Source organism: Molossus molossus, unplaced genomic scaffold (assembly GCF_014108415.1).
Source record: "Molossus molossus isolate mMolMol1 unplaced genomic scaffold, mMolMol1.p scaffold_m16_p_4, whole genome shotgun sequence".
In the NCBI taxonomy this organism is placed as follows: Eukaryota; Metazoa; Chordata; class Mammalia; order Chiroptera; family Molossidae; genus Molossus; species Molossus molossus.
Window position 1 is genome coordinate 46,122,930 of NW_023425377.1, and position 16,543 is coordinate 46,139,472.

Below are 16,543 nucleotides of genomic sequence, written 5' to 3' on the forward strand. Positions count from 1 at the left end.
GATTCTCTGCCTTATGAACACTGTAAGACACAATAATTAACTGGAATTAGATAAGCATACACTATAAACAAAGTCTCCTTAACATCAGATCCTGGGAAGATAAGTGCATGAGTCTAAATATAAAATTACATTTCAGATAAGGGTTTCTTCTTCTTACAAATTAATAACTTTTTAGGCAGGGTTTCTCAGTGGTATTGCTGGCATTTAGAATGGATACTTTTTCATTGGAGGTGCTATCTTGTGTACTTGTGGGGTGTTTTGCAACATCCCTGCCCTCTATCCACTAGATGCCAGTAGCACTCCACTCCTACCTAGTTTTGACAACCCATTAAGTTTCCAAACATTGCCAAATATCCCCCAGGGGGCAAATTTGCCCCCAATTGAGAGCCACTGCTTTCAAGTGATGTTAAGAGCATCCATTGGCCTTTATTACTCACTTGTGCCCAAGCTACTGCAAATAGTCTGTTTTCTAACTTCTAATCAAACTCAGAGAGATTCCATTTAAAACCCTTGGCTGCCCTGGCCAGTTTGTCTCAGCGGTTGGAGAATCAGCCTGCGGACCAGAGAGTCCCGGGTTTGGCTCTCGCTAAGGGCACGTATCAAAATTATAAAAAAAAAAAGAAAGAAAGAAAGAAAGAAAGAAAACTCTTGGCTGAACACATCAGCCCCAAAATTATATTTTTGCAGATATCACTCCATTGCAAGGTCTTCCATATGCAGATGTGCAAATCTGTGCTAATAAGAGAAAGGTACTTCCTCTAGGCTAACTGATTACAAAAGGTACCTATTCTGGACAGACTAATTATAAAAGTGTTCCTTCTGAACTAGTATCAGAAACCTCTCATCCACACCAGTGCTACCACCCATGACCAAACCACCATTATCCCTTCTGACTATATCACCATCCTCGTAAACTATACCCATTCTTTGATTTTGTACCCCAAAAGTCCATTGACCACATGGCAATCAGAGTAGTGCTTTTAAAAAACCATAATTTCAGCGTGCATCACAATTCTCCAAAGCATAAAAACAGACCTCAAGAAAATACAAATGTTGAAATTAAGAGAAAAAAAACTTTATAGCAATTATTATAAGTATATTTAAGACTGTAAAAAGGGGCCCTAAGCATAAACAGATGGGGAATATCAGCCGAGAAATGAAAATGACAAAAAATAAATGTAAGTTTTAAAACTGAAAAGTACACTATCTGGAACAAAAAATTCACTGGATAGTCTAACCATCAGATTATAGGTTGCAGAAGATATGATTATTGAAATTCTAAGCAGATTAATAAAAATAACCTAATATGCAGAACAGAAAGAGATTTGGGGGTGTTACACATTTTTTAAATTTATTTTTCAACTACAGTTGACAAATAATATATTAGTTTCAGGTGTAGAATAAAGTTATTAGACATTTATATACTTATGAAGTGATCATCGCAATAAATTTAGTACTCACCTAGCACCAATAACCATAGTTATTACAATATTATTTACTATATTCCCTATACTGTACTTGACATCCCTGTGACTATTTTGTAACTGCCAATTTATACTTCTCAACCTTTTCACCTTTTTTACCCATCCCACAATGGCCTTCCATCTGGCAACCATCAGTTTGTCTGCTGTACCTGTGAGTTTGTTTGTTCATTTTGTTGTTTAGATTCCACATATTAAGTTAAATCCTATGGTGTCTCTCTTTCTCTGTCTAACTTACTTCACTTAGCATAATACCCTCTAGGTCCATTCCCATGTTGTCGCAAATGGTAAGATTTCATTATTTTTATGGTTAAGTAATATTCCATTGTATATATATATACTACTTCTTACTTGTCCATTTGTATGTTGATGAATCCTTAGGCTGTTTCCATATTCTGGCTATTGTAAATAATGCTGCAATGAACACATGCGTGCATATGCCTTTTCAAATTAATGTATTGGATTTCTTTGGATAAATATCCAGAAGTAGAATTGCTGGGTCCTATAGTAGTTCTACTTTCAATGTTTTGAGGAAACTTCATACTGTTTTCCATAGTGGCTGCACCAATTTGCAATCCCACCAACAGTACAGGAGTGTTCCCTTTTCTCCACATCCTCCACAACACTGGTTTGTTGATTTACTGATAATAGCCATTCTGATAGGAGTGAGGAGATATCTCAATGTGGTTTTGATTTGCATTTTCCTGATAATGATGTTGAAAACTTTTTGATCTGTTTATTGGCCATCTGTAAATCCTCTTTGGAGAAATGTCTATTCAGGTACTCTGCCCATTTTTAAATCAGACTGTTTGATGTTGAGCTGTATGAGTTTCTTATATATTTTGGAATATTAACCCCTTATCAGATATATCATTTGTAAATATCTTCTTGCATTCAGTAGGTTGCCTTTTTGTTTTGTTGATCATTTTCTTTGTGATACAAAAGCTTTTTAGTTTGATATAGTCCCATTTGTTAACTTTTTGCTTATGTTGTCTTTGCTCAAGGAGACATATCCAAGAAATATTGCTAAGATCAATGTCGAGTTTATTGTCTATGTTTTCTTCCAGGAATTTTATGGTTTCAGGTCTTAAATTTAAATCTTTACTCCATTTTGAGTTTATTTTTGTATATGGTGTAAGAAAGTGGTCTAATTTCATTTTTTTGCATGTATAACAGAAAGAGATTTTTAAAATATAAAAATAGCCTTGCCCTGGCCACTGTGGTTCAGTTGGTTTAACATCATCCCATGCACCAAAAGGTTGTTGGTTTGATTCCCAATCAGAGCACGTACACAGACTGCAGGTCTCATCCCTGGTCAGTGTGTAAGGGAGGCAATCGATCAATGTTTCTCTCATACATCTACGTTTCTCTCTTTTTCCCACCCTCTCCCTTCTTCTCTCTCTAAAAATCAATTTAAAAAAAATTTTTTTTTAACTCAGGGAAAAAATGAAGATAGTCTTAGGGACTTGTAATATAAACTCAAGTGATCTAACACATGTGTAATTGGAGTCCAAGAAGGAGAGGTGAGATAGAGTGGGGCAGAAAGAATATATGAAGAAATAATTGCTCAAAATAGCAGTTTCCATTAAGTCTTCAGCATGCTCACATTTATTTCAGAGCCTGCTCCCAGGGAAACCAACCTGTAACATTTAACACCAGGAATCATCCAGGGAAGTCAATATAGATGGGATTTGGGATCTGGATCATCCACTATCAGGCTAGTAATGAATAACTCATCAATTCCAGAAAGTGGAGCACAGATAGCCACTGGCAGTTGTTAAAACTTTCAGCAGTGGTGAACTGGGATCAAATACTAGTGGAAAGGAATGCCTTCACTGTATAAATCATTTGAAAAGTATGGGAGAAATACTAATTATAAAGATAAAGGAATTAGGCGACAACTGCAAAGCTCAATTGATATTCTATAAATAGATAATGAGCCCTAGCTGGTTGGGCTCAGCAGTTAGAGCATCAGCCCATGGACCAGAGAGTCTCATGTTCAGTTCCCACTAAGGGCAAGTACCTCAGTTGCAATTTGTCCCCGGCCCCAGTTGGGGTCATGTGGGTGGCAGCCAGTCAATGTGTCTCTCTCACATTGATGTTTCTCTCTCTCTCTTCATCCCTGTTTCCCTCCTGCTCTATCTGAAGATAAATGCAAAAAAAAAAAACAAATGTCCTTGGGTGAGGATAAAAAAATAATAATGAAAAAATAATTGGCAATTAAAAGCTAAGCGTAGAGGATGCCAAAATGGCGGCGGAGTGAATGGAAGCTACACAGACCATCTCCCAGGACCAAACTGGAATTACAACTAAAACACAGACAAATCGACGGGAAAAAGCAACAGAAAAGCAGCTTGCAAGAACCATATAACAAGGGACACTGACTCAATCCTGGTAGGATTGCGAAGGCGCGAAACTGGGGCTGGGAGCCCATGGTCCACAGCTCACCAGCAGCCTTAGCAGTGAGCAGTGCCCTCGGGTTACACTCCCAAGGGGCTGCACAGTGCAGAGCTGGGACAGAGACTAAAATAGCCACAGCCACTCATCTTGGGCTTTGGCAGAGGTAGGGCAGACTGGACTATAACTGTGTGGGGACACTTGGGATTTGGAGGGCACTCAGAGCTTTTGCTGAGTTGCAGCCACGCAGGACGGTGGCCATATTGCTCCTTCCCAGGGCTCGGGGCCAGGGAGTGTCTCTCCCTTGAAGATTCAACCCCACCCAGGTAGGCCATTGAAATGCAAATTGAGGCTTACTAACAACCAGCATCTGCCCCACCCTCAGGAAATCCCGTTACACTGAGCACCTGAGGGAGTTTTTCAATCAACTAACAACCCAAAACTCATCAAGTAACCTGGACTGGTAGTCTCCAGGCAAAAAACTAAAGGATAAGAGTACCATTCCTGGGCTAGTGACTCTAACCAAGAAAGTAAGACTTGACAGTGGTGTTTAACGTGGATCCTCCCTCGCTCATCTAAACCCAGGAGAGGGAGTCACAAACAGCAGAACACCAATACCCACAAGGAAAACGTGGCAAGCTCCAAAGCCCACTGTGATAGCCAAAATGGTGAAATACAGAAACAAAAGGCAAATGAAAGAACAAGAGACCTCAACCGAAGATGATATCAATGTGGAACAGTTAGGCAAGTTAACAGAGCTAGATTCAGAGCCATGATCTTGAGGAAACTCAACAGCATGAGTAAGGACATAGAGATGCTGAAAATCAACCACTTAGAAATTAAAAACCACCAAAAAGAAATCAAGAATGACATATCAGAAATAAAGAACACATTGGAAGGTCTAAAGAGCAGAGTAGAGGATGCTGAAGACCGGATCAGTGAATTAGAAAAGGGTAGAAAAAAACAACCAATCAGAAAACCAAAAGGAAAAAAACGATTAAAAAATAGAAAGACAGCTTAAGAGAACTGTGGGACAACTGGAAATGTAATAATATTTGCATCATAGGAGTCCCCGAGGGAGAAGAAAATGAGCAAGGCTTAGAGAATATATTCAAAGAAATAGTGACAGAAAACTTCCCTAATTTGGTGAAGGAAGAAGGCATTCAAGTTCAAGAAGCACAGAGAGCCCCAAGTAAGAAGAACCCAAACAGGCCCACACCAAGACACATAGTAATTAAAATGCCAAAAATTGAAGACAAAGAGAGAATCCTAAAAGCAGCAAGAGATAAACAACAGGCTACCTACAAAGGAAACCCCATAAGGCTCTCAGCTGACTTCTCACAGAAAACACTACAGGCCAGAAGGGAACAGCATGAACTAATCAAGTTCATGAAAAACAAGAATCTGAATCCAAGACTACTCTACCCAGCAAGGCTATCATTCAAAATAGAAGGTCAAATAAAGAGCTTACCAGACAATAAAAGGCTAAGGGAATACATTAGCACCAAACCAGCACTACAAGAAAAGTTTAAAGGACTGCTGTATTTAGTACAAGAAATAGGAAGAAAAATAGAATCAAACTGAACAAAAATGGCAATAAATAAGTACATATTTATAATCACCTTAAATGTAAATGGATTGGCCCTGGCCGGTTTGGCTCAGCGGTTAGAGCGTTGGCCTGCGGTCCGGAGAGACCCAGGTTCGGTTCCCGCTAAGGGCACGTACCTTGGTTGCAGTTTGTCCCCAGCCCTGGTTGGGTCATGTGGGTGGCAACCACTCGATGTGTCGCTTTCACGTCGATGTTTCTCTCTCTCTCTCTCCCTCTCACTCTATCTGAACAAAATATCGAAAAATGTCCTCGGGTGAGGATAAAAAATAAATAAATAAATGGATTGAATGCTCCCATAAAAAGACATAGAGTAGCTGATTGGATAAGAAAGCATGACTCATTTATATGTTGTTTACAAGAGACCCACCTTAAAACAAAAGATTCACATAGGTTGAAAGGGAAGGGATAGAAAAAAATCTTCAAAGCAAACAGAAAGCAAAAAAAAGCTGGGGTAGCAATACTCATATCTGATAAAATAGATTTCAAAATGAAGGCCATAAGTAGAGACAAAGAAGGCCACTACATAATATTGAAAGGATCTATCCAACAGGAAGATATAACCTTGATAAACATATATGCACCCAATATAGGAGCACCAAAATATATTTTAAATCTTCTGGAGGACTTCAAAGGAGAAATCAATAGCAATACAATCATAGCAGGGGACTTCAACACCCCGCTGACATCACTGGATAGATCCTCTAGACAAAAAAATTAGCAAGGAAACAGAGAGTCCCAATGAAGCACTAGACCAAATTGATTTAATAGATATCTACAGAGAATTATACCCCAAAACTACAGAATTCACATTCTTCTCAAGTGCACATGGGACATTCTCAAAGATAGACCACATGTTAGGACACAAACTAAGTCTCTACAAGTTCAAGAAGATTGAAATCATATTAAGCATCTTCTCAGATCACAATGGCATGAAACTAGAAATCAATTGCAACAAGAACATGCAAAGACATTTGAACACATGGAAGCTAAATAGCATGTTATTAAACAATGAATGGGTCAATGAGGAGATCAAGGAAGAAATTAAAAACTTCCTGGAATCCAATGAAAATAAACACACAACAACACAAAACCTATGGGATACAGCGAAAGCAGTTCTGAGAGTGAAGTGCATAGCACTACAGGCCTACATCAAGAAACAAGAAAAATCTCCTTTTTTTTTTTTATCCTCACCCGAGGACATTTTTCCATTTCTTGTACAGATAGAGTGGGAGGGAGAGAGAGAGAGAAACATCGACATGAAGGGACACATCGAGTGGCTGCCACCTGCAGGACCATCCAGGGCCGGGGACAAACTGCAACCGAAGTACGCGCCCCTAGCGGGAACCGAACCCGGGTCTCTCCGGACCGCAGGGCGACGCTCTAACCGCTGAGCCAAACTGGCCAGGGCGAAACAAGAAAAATCTCTAATAGACTACCTAACCTCACAACTTAAAGAACTAGAAAGCAAACAAAAAGAAAACCCCAGAGCAAGTAGAAGGAAAGAAATAGTAAAAATCAGAGCAGAAATAAACGACATTGAGACCAAAAAATCAATCCAAAGAGATGGTTCTTTGAAAAGATAAACAAGACTGATGAACCCTTAGCTAGACTCACCAAGAAACAAAGGGAGAGAACACAAATATACAAAATCAGAAGTGAAAGAGAAGAAGTAACCACTGACACCACAGAAATACAAAAGATTGTTAACAGCTACTAGCTACTATTGACAATTATATGGCAACAAATTCGACAATCTAAGCGAAATGCACAAATTTCTAGAAATACACAGTATCCCATAACTGGACTGGAAAGAGATAGAAACCTTGAACAGACCAATTGAAGATGTAATCAAGACTCTCCCAGCAAACAAAAGCCCAGGCCCAGATGGCTTCATGGGGGAGTTTTACCAAACATTCAAAATAGAACTAACACCCATTCTCCTCAAACTATTTCAAAAAATTTAAGAAGAAGGAAGACTTCCAAACTTGTTTTATGAGGCCAGCATAATTCTAATCCCAAAACCAGAAAAAGACACTACAAAGAAAGAAAACTACAGGCCAATATCCCTGATGAACATAGACACCAAAATCCTGAACAAAATACTAGCATATCAAATCCAGTAATAGATCAAAAAAATTATTCACCATGACCAAGTGGGATTCATCCCAGGGATGCAAGGCTGGTACAATATTCGCAAATCAAAAAAATGTGATACACCACATAAACAAAATGAAAGTTAAAAACCACATGATCATATCAATACACGCTGAAAAAGCATTTGACAAAATCCAGCATCCATTTCTGATAAAAACGCTCAGCAATGTGGAAATAGAGGAATCATATCTTGACATAATAAAGGTCATATATGAAAGACCTACAGCCAACATCATACTCAATTGGCAGAAACTAAAAACATTTTCTTTAAGAACAGGAACAAGACAAGGATGTCCACTTTCGCCACTCTTATTTAACATAGTCCTGAAAGTCTTAGCCACAGCAATCAGACAGGAAGAAAAAATAAAAGGGATCCAAATTGGAAAGGAGGAAGGAAAAATAAAAGGGATCCAAATTGGAAAGGAGGAAGTAATATCATGTCATTATTTGCATTATCTGTATGGGCCTTGGTACCAGGAGGAAAGATAAGGGGGAAATCCTGGAGGGAGTTCATGTCTTCCTGAGGAAAAGCTTTTGCATTGTCTTAAAAAAAAAAAACACACGGGAATGCTAGTCATTAAGAAATCTGAGAACTCAGGATTTTTTGTGTCATCAACCCAATCTGATGTGTCATGGTCTCTTTTCCAACCAGGGTTTTGACTTTGGCATAGGAAATATGCATTGTTTAAAGACTGTAAGCTTCTTTGGAGCCCTGCTACCCTTAATATTAAGTCCTGGTCTTAGTCCTCAGCATTCTCTCTCTTCTCCCTGCAGCCATCACATCAAGAGCCTCTCTCAGTGCTACCAAAAATGCCTCTAGCTTTCACACTTAGCTTTTTATTAAAATATTTTTCCCCTAGGCTGGAACAAACCTTGTGGTATATTATTGAAATGGTATTGGAAGAATCAGTATGAACCCATGAATTTTAATTAAACAGACAGTTGATAAATAGATAGATAATAGATAGAGAAATGAGATAGATAGATGATAGATAGATAGATAAATTATTTGGATTTCTGGACCTAATTCTGATAGGTATGTGGGTGGGTGTGTAGAGGGGCTTCTCATACAACACCAAATAATTCTCAAAGATAAGCTGAATGTCCTATAATTAAAATCAATTTAAATTGGCATCAGACCCCACTGGCTCAGGGCTCAGCCCCCAGCAGTAGCACCGCAGCCCCACTTCAGATGCCAGGTGCAAGTTCAGGTTTGTTACTTGTGCTTCTGACCAAATGACAACATATCAAAGTTACCCTGGACCACCTCCTTGAGTTTGACTAATCTGCTGGAGTACCTCACAGAACTTACTAGATTACCAGTTTAATATGAAATTATATGACTAAGGAATAGCCAAATGGATGAGTTGCATGGAGAAAGGTGTGTAGGAAGGGTTAGGATCTTCCTTGCCCTCTCTGTATGCAACCTTTCCCTCTAGTTTCATGTATTCACCAACCCAGAAGCTCTCAGAATGTTGCCCCTTTGGGTTTTAAAAGTGATATCCATGTTAAAAAATATATATATATATGTTTTAAAGCCCTGGCCGGTTTTCTCAGCGGTTAGAGCATCAGCCTGTGGTCCCGAGAGACCTGGGTTCAGTTCCCACTAAGGGCATGTACCTCGGTTGCAGTTTGTCCCCGGCCCTGGTTGGTCTTGCGGGTGGCAGCCTCTCGATGTGTCCCTTTCACGTCGATGTTTCTCTCTCTCTCTCTCTCTCTCTCTCTCTCTCTCTCTCTCTCTCTCTCTCTCTCTCTTCCTCTCTGTCCCTCCCACTCTACCTGAACAAAAAAATGGAAAAAATGTCCTCGGATGAGATTAAAAAAAAAAAAAGTGATATCCATGTAAGAACATCCAAACCTGTAGAGAGTTTTAATGAGTTTATTTGAGCCAAACTGATTATATATCAGAAAACAAGATCTCAAATTCTCCACTTCACACTTAGCTTTTTTTCTTTTTCTTTTTTTTTTTTAATTTTATTTTTGTTACAGATGTTTCTCCTTTTTTACCCCATTGACACCCTCCTCCCCATCCCCCATTCCCCCATCCCCAGCTTTGTTGTCCATGTCCATTGGTTATGCATACATGCATATAAGTTCTGTGGTTTATCTCTTCCCACCTCCCCACCCCCCCCCCCCTTCTGAAGGTTGTCAGTCTGTACTCTACCTTTATGTTTCTGGGTCTACCTTATTCCTCACACTGTTATATTCATTATATTCCATATATAAGTGAGATCATGTGGTATTTGTCTTTTTCTGCTTGGCTTGTTTCACTTAGGATGATAATTTCCAGGTCCCTCCATGTAGTCTCAAAGGATAAGAGATCTTTCTTTCTTACAGCTACGTAGTACTCCATTGTGTATATGTACCACTGCTTTTTGATCCATTCGTCTACTGATGGACACTTGGGCTGTTTCCAGATCTTAGCTATTGTAAATAGTGCTGCTATGAACATGGGTGTACATATATTCTTCCTTATTGGTGTTTCAGACTTCTTAGGGTATATTCCTAGAAGCGGGATCACTGGGTCAAATGGAAGTTGAATTTTTAATTTTTTGAGGTAACACTATCTTGTTTCCATAGTGGCTGCACCAGTCTGCATTCCCACCAGCAGTGCACTAGAGTCCCCTTTTCTCCACACCCTCGCCAACACTTGTTTGATGATTTGTTGATGGCGGCCATTCTGACAGGTGTGAGGTGATACCTCATTGTTGTTTTAATTTGCATCCCTCTGATGATTAGTGATGTTGAGCATTTCTTCATATGTTTCTTGGCCGTTAGTATGTCCTGTTTGGAGAGGTGTCTATTCAGCTCCTCTGCCTATTTTTTAATTGGGTTCTTTGTCTTCCTTTTGTTGAGTTGTATGAGTACTCTATATATTTTGGAAATTAACCCCTTATCTGATGTATCATTGGCAATTATGCTCTCCCATATAGTGGGTTGCCTTTCCATTTTGATGGTTGTTTCTTTTGCTGTGCAGAAGCTTTTTAGTTTGATGTAATCCCATGTGTTCATTTTTTCCTTTGTTTCTGTTGCCTTAGGTGATGTATCAGTAAAAATTCTGCTGCATATGATGTCCAAAATTTTGTTGCCTACATTTTCTTCTAGAATTTTTATGGATTCATGGGTCACATTTAAGTCTTTTATTCATTTTGAGTTTATTTTTGTGTATGGTGTAGTTTCATTTTTTTGCAGGTAGCTGTCTAATTTTCCCAACACCATTTATTAAAGAGGCTGTCTTTACTCCATTCTATGCTCTTGCCTCTTTTGTCAAATATTAATTGAGCATAGTGTCTTGGGTTAATTTCTGGGTTCTCTGTTCTGTTCCATTGGTCTATATGCCTGTTCTTGTGCCAGTACCAGGCCATTTTGATTACAGTCACTTTGTAGTATAACCTGATATCTGGTATTGTGATCCCACCTACTTTGTCCTTCTTTTTCAAGATTACTGAGGCTATTCGGGGTTCTTTTTTGGTTCCATATGAACTTTTGAAGTATTTGTTCTAGTTCTGTGAAATATATCGTTGGTATTTTGATGGGGATTGCATTGAATGTGTAGATTGCTTTGGGTAATATAGACATTTTAATGATGTTAATTCTTCCAATCCATGAACAAAGTATGTGCTTCCACTTTTTTATATCTTCTTCTATGTTTTTTTCAATGTCCTGTAGTTTTCTGAAAACAGGTCCTTTACTTCTTTGGTTAAGTTTATTCCTAGGTATCTTAAATTTTTTTGCCGCAATGGTAAATGGGATTGATTTTTTTGTTTGTTTCTCTTTCTGTGAGTTCATCATTGGTGTATAAGAATGCCGTCAATTTCTTGACATTAATTTTGTATCCTGCTACCTTGCCAAATTAATTTATTAAGTCTAGTAGATTTTTGATGGAGTCTTTAGGGTTTTCTATGTACAATATAATGTCATCTGCAAATAATGAGTTTCGCTTTCTCCTTTCCAATTTGGGTCCCTTTTATTTTTCCATCATGTCTAATTGTTGTGGCTAAGACTTCCAGTACTGTGTTAAATAAGAGTGGTGAAAGTGGGCATCCTTGTCTTGTTTCTCTTAAGGCAAATGCTTAGATTTTGCCCATTGAGTATAACGTTGGCTGTATGTTTTTCATATATGAACTTTATTATGTCGAGATATGATCCCTTTATTACCACATTGCTGAGCATTTTTATCAGAAATGGGTGCTGGATTTTGCCAAATGCTTTTTAGCATGTATTAATATGATCGTATGATTTTTATCTCTCATTTTGTTTATGCAGTGTATCACATTTATTGATTTATGAATATTGTACCATCCTTGCAACCCTGGGGGTGAATCCCACTTGGTCATGGTGAATAACTTTTTTAATGTATTGCTCGATCGGAATTGCTAATATTTTGTTCAGGATTTTGGCATCTATGTTCATCAGGGATATTGACCTGTAGTTTTCTCTCTCTGTAGTGTCATTATCTGGTTTTGGAACTAGAATTATGCTGGCCTCATAAAACAAATTTGGAAGTCTTCCTTCTTGAATTTTTTGGAATGGTTTGAGAACTGTTGTTAGTTCTTCTTTGAATATTCGGTAAAATTCCCCCGTGAAGCTGTCCAGGCCTGGGCTTTTGTTTGCTAGGAGAGTCTTGATTACATCTTCAATTTCTTTAGTTGTTATTGGTCTGTTCAAGTTTTCCATCTCTTCCCGTTCGGTTTGGGGAGACTGAGTGTTTCTAGAAATTTTTCCATTTCACTGATATTGTTCAATTTGTTGGCATAGAATTGTTTATAGTATTTTTTTTAATTTTTAATTTTTTATATTTATTGTTGAATGTATTACAGATGTTTCTCATTTTTCCCCCATTGACCTCTTCCTTCCCAATCCCACCGCCCTCCCACCTTTTCCCACACTGTTGTCTGGGTCCATTGGTTATGCATATAAGTTCTTTGGTTTATTTCTTCCCACCCTCCAACCCCCTTCTCTTTGAGGTTTGTCAGTGTAGCAACCAATTTGTTCTTCTTAATCCCTTCACCTATTTTGCCCATTCCCCCAACCCCCCTCCCATCTGGCGACCAACAAAATGGTCTCTGTATCTATGAGAATGTTTCTGTTCTGCCCGTTCATTTTGTTTGTAGATTCCATTGTCGGTAGATATGTATTTATTGCCATTTTGTTTGTTCATATATTTTATCTTTTTCTTCAAAAAGACTCTTCAACATTTCATATAATAACGGTTTGGTGGTGATGAACTCCTTTAACTTTTTCTTGTCTGGGAAACTCTTTATATGGCCATTAAGTCTAAATGACAGCTTTGCAGGATAGAGTAATCTTGGTTGTAGGTTCTTGGTTTTCATCACTCTGAATATTTCTTGCCACTCCCTTCTGGCCTGCAAAGTTTCTTTTGAGAAATCAGCTGACAGTCTTATGGGAGCTCCTTTGTAGGTAATGAACTGCTTTTCTCTTGCTGCTTTTAAGATTCTCTGTTTGTCTTGAACCTTTTGCATTTTGATGATGATGTGTCTTGCTGTGTGCCTCTTGGGATTCATCTTGTTTGGGACTCTCTGTGCTTCCTGGACTTGTATGTCTGTTTCCTTCACCAAGTTAGGAAAGTTTTCTGCCATTATTGTTTCAAATACGTTTTTGATTTCTTATTCTCCCTTTTCTCCTTCTGGCACCCCCAAGTTCCGAATGTTAGCATGCTTGAAGTTGTCCCAGAGGCTCCTTACACTATCCTCATTTTTTTTTTTTTTTGGCTTCTTTTTTCTTTTCACTGTTTTGATTGGGTGTTTTTTGCTTCCTTGTATTCCAAATCAATGGTTTGCTTCTTGGCTTTACCTACTCTGCTATTGAATCTGTGTAAATTATTCTTTATTTCCATTAGTGCCTCCTGCATTTCTGACTGTGCATCCTTCATTTCTGACTGGTCCTTTTTAATGCTCTTGAGGCCCTCACTAAGTTCATTGAGCATCCTTATAAGAAGTATTTTGAACTCAGCATCTGTTAGGTTGCTTATCTTCATTTAGCTTAGTTCTTTTCCTGAAGTTTTGTTCTGTTCTTTCATTTGTCTCCTCATTTTGGCTGCCTTTCTGTGTTTGTTTCTGTGTATTACCCAAGACATTGTGCTCAATTAGTATTTGACAAAGGTGGCAAGAGCATACAATGGAGTAAAGACAGCCTTTTTAATAAATGGTGTTGGGAAAATTAGACAGCTACATGCAAAGAAAAAAAAATGAAACTAGTCTACCAACTTACACCATACACAAGAATAAACTCAAAATGGATAAAAGACTTAAATGTGATTCGTGGATCCATAAAAGTTCTAGAAAAAAATGTAGGCAACAAAATTTCAGACATTACACAGAGCAGAATTTTCACTGATACAATGCCTAGGGCAAAAGAAAAACAAGGGAAAATGAATAAATGGGACTACATCAAACTAAAAAGCTTCTACACAGCAAATTAAACCATCAACAAAATAGAAAGGGAATCCACTATATGGGAGAGCATAATTGCCAATGATACATCAGATAAGGAGTTAATTCCCCAAATATATAGAGTACTCATACAACTCAACAAAAGGGCCCGGCCAGTGTGGCTCAATGGTTGAGCATTGACCCATGCACCAAGAGGTCGCCAGTTTGATTCCCAGTCAGGACTCATGCCCATGTTGTGGGCCCAATCCCCAATGGGGGGCATGCAGGAGGCAGCCAAGCAATGTTCTCTCTCTTCAATGATTCTATCTCTCTCTCTCTAAAACCAATAAAGATTAAATAAAATGGTTTAAAAAAAAAAAAAAAAGGGAGCACAAAGAACCCAATTAAAAAATGGGCAGAGCTAAAAAGGTAAAATATCTGTAACAAAAAAATAAATAAAAATTCATTAAAAAAAAAAAAAAAATGGGCAGAGGACCTAAACAGACACCACTCCAAAAATGACATACAAATGGCCAAGAGACATATGAAAAAATGCTCAACGTCACTAATCATCAAAGAGATGCAAATTGAAACAACTCTGAGGTATTACCTCACACCCGTGAGAATGGCTGCCCTCAAGAAATCATCAAACAAGTGCTGGCAGGGGTTTGGAGAAAAGGGGACTCTAGTACATTGCTGGTGGGAATGCAGACTGTGCAGCCACTATGGAAAACAATATGGTATTTCCTCAAAAAATTAAAAATTGAATTGCCATTTGACCCAGTGATCCCACTTCTAGGAATATACCCTACAAAGCGTGAAACGCCAATCAGAAAGGATATATGTACCCCCATGTTCATAGTAGCACTATTTACAATCGCTAAGATCTGGAAACAGCCCAAGTGTCCATCAGTAGATGAATGGATAAAAAAGCAGTGGTACATATACACAATGGAGTACTATGCAGTTGTAAGAAAGAAAGATCTCATATCCTCTGAGATGACATGGAGGGATCTGGAGAGTATTATGCTAAGCGAAATAAGCCAATCAGAGAAAGACAAATACCACATGATCTCACTTATCTGTGGAATATAATGAACAAAATAAGCTGATGAACTTTCTAGAGACATAGAAAGAAGTATGGTTCAGACTGACAAACCTCAGAGGAGGGGAGCAGGGGAGAGGGATGAAATAAACCAAAGAATTATATGCACACGTTCGTAACCAATGAACATAGATAACAGTGCTGGGCCAGGTTGGCAGTATCAGGACGAGGGTGTCTATGGGGGAAAAAAGAGAAACATCTGTAACAAAAATAAATTAATAAAAATTGCAAAAAAAATAATATAAAATAAAATAAAAAGAAACCAGAATAATGGTTCCCTATGGGAGTATTGAAATGATTGGAAGTGGTCACAGAAATTTCTGTGATTCATTTGCATATGTAGGATCTGTGCATTTTGCTGCATATAAATTTTTACCTTAAAATACAATCCAATGTCTTATGATTTTTCTGATCATAATTTCTGCCACTTGCTCTCTCTATTCCAAACCCACTGACTCTTTGTTGTTTCTCATTCTTTGTTCTTATTATTCTCTCTGCCTAGAAACTACTTTTCTCCCAGATAGCCACACTATTTCAGTTTTATATAAGCCTATATGAGTTTTTGCTCTCTCATTTAATTTAGGTGTGTTTTCCAACATGGGCCTTAAAGCAAAGAGATTCACCCTTACTCTCTTATATAAAATAGCTCACTGTTATCACAATCTATACCCATTTCCTGCTTTGTTTTTCTTCTCTTTCTTAACACTTATCACCACTTGCACATATTGTTAGGGCAGAGACTTACTTCTGTTGTTTGATGTTGTATCACAACCCCTAGAACACTTCCTGGCGCATAGTAGTCTCTCTATAAATGTTTGGTGAAGAATCGTTATACTAAATATACCTACAAGCGTACTAAAAAATCAAAGCTATATTCAGTCAAAAGTAATATTTTTAGGTGAATAGCTTGTCTACATTGTAAATTGATCCTGGGATAGCTATTATTAAAGGATCATGGGATTTCTCAACAGGTTCCAAACAAGATTTTCTGATTCCATTGTGTTTTATGGAAGCTTTGTGATAAGGAAAGCAAAGAAAGCCAATTATCCAAAACAGCTTTTACACCCTCCTCCATGGGGAATTCTCACAATTTTATGCAAAAGAAACAAAGGGTGTCAAGATGTTCACTTTATACATAGATGGAATGTGGTACAATCCAATTATTTAAAGAGCTACCAGGTATATTTTAGACCCAGAAGAGACCTTAGACATCATCTTAGAGACATCTAGCAGAAAAACTCCCAGCAAAGTGGGAAAAAAGTGAACATACCTCACCATAATAAAGATTATATATAAAAAACCTATAGTCAACATTATACTCAATGGGCAAAACCAAAACATGTTTCCCTTAAGATCAGGAATAAGACAGGGATGTCCACTTTCACCACTCCTATTCAACATAGTA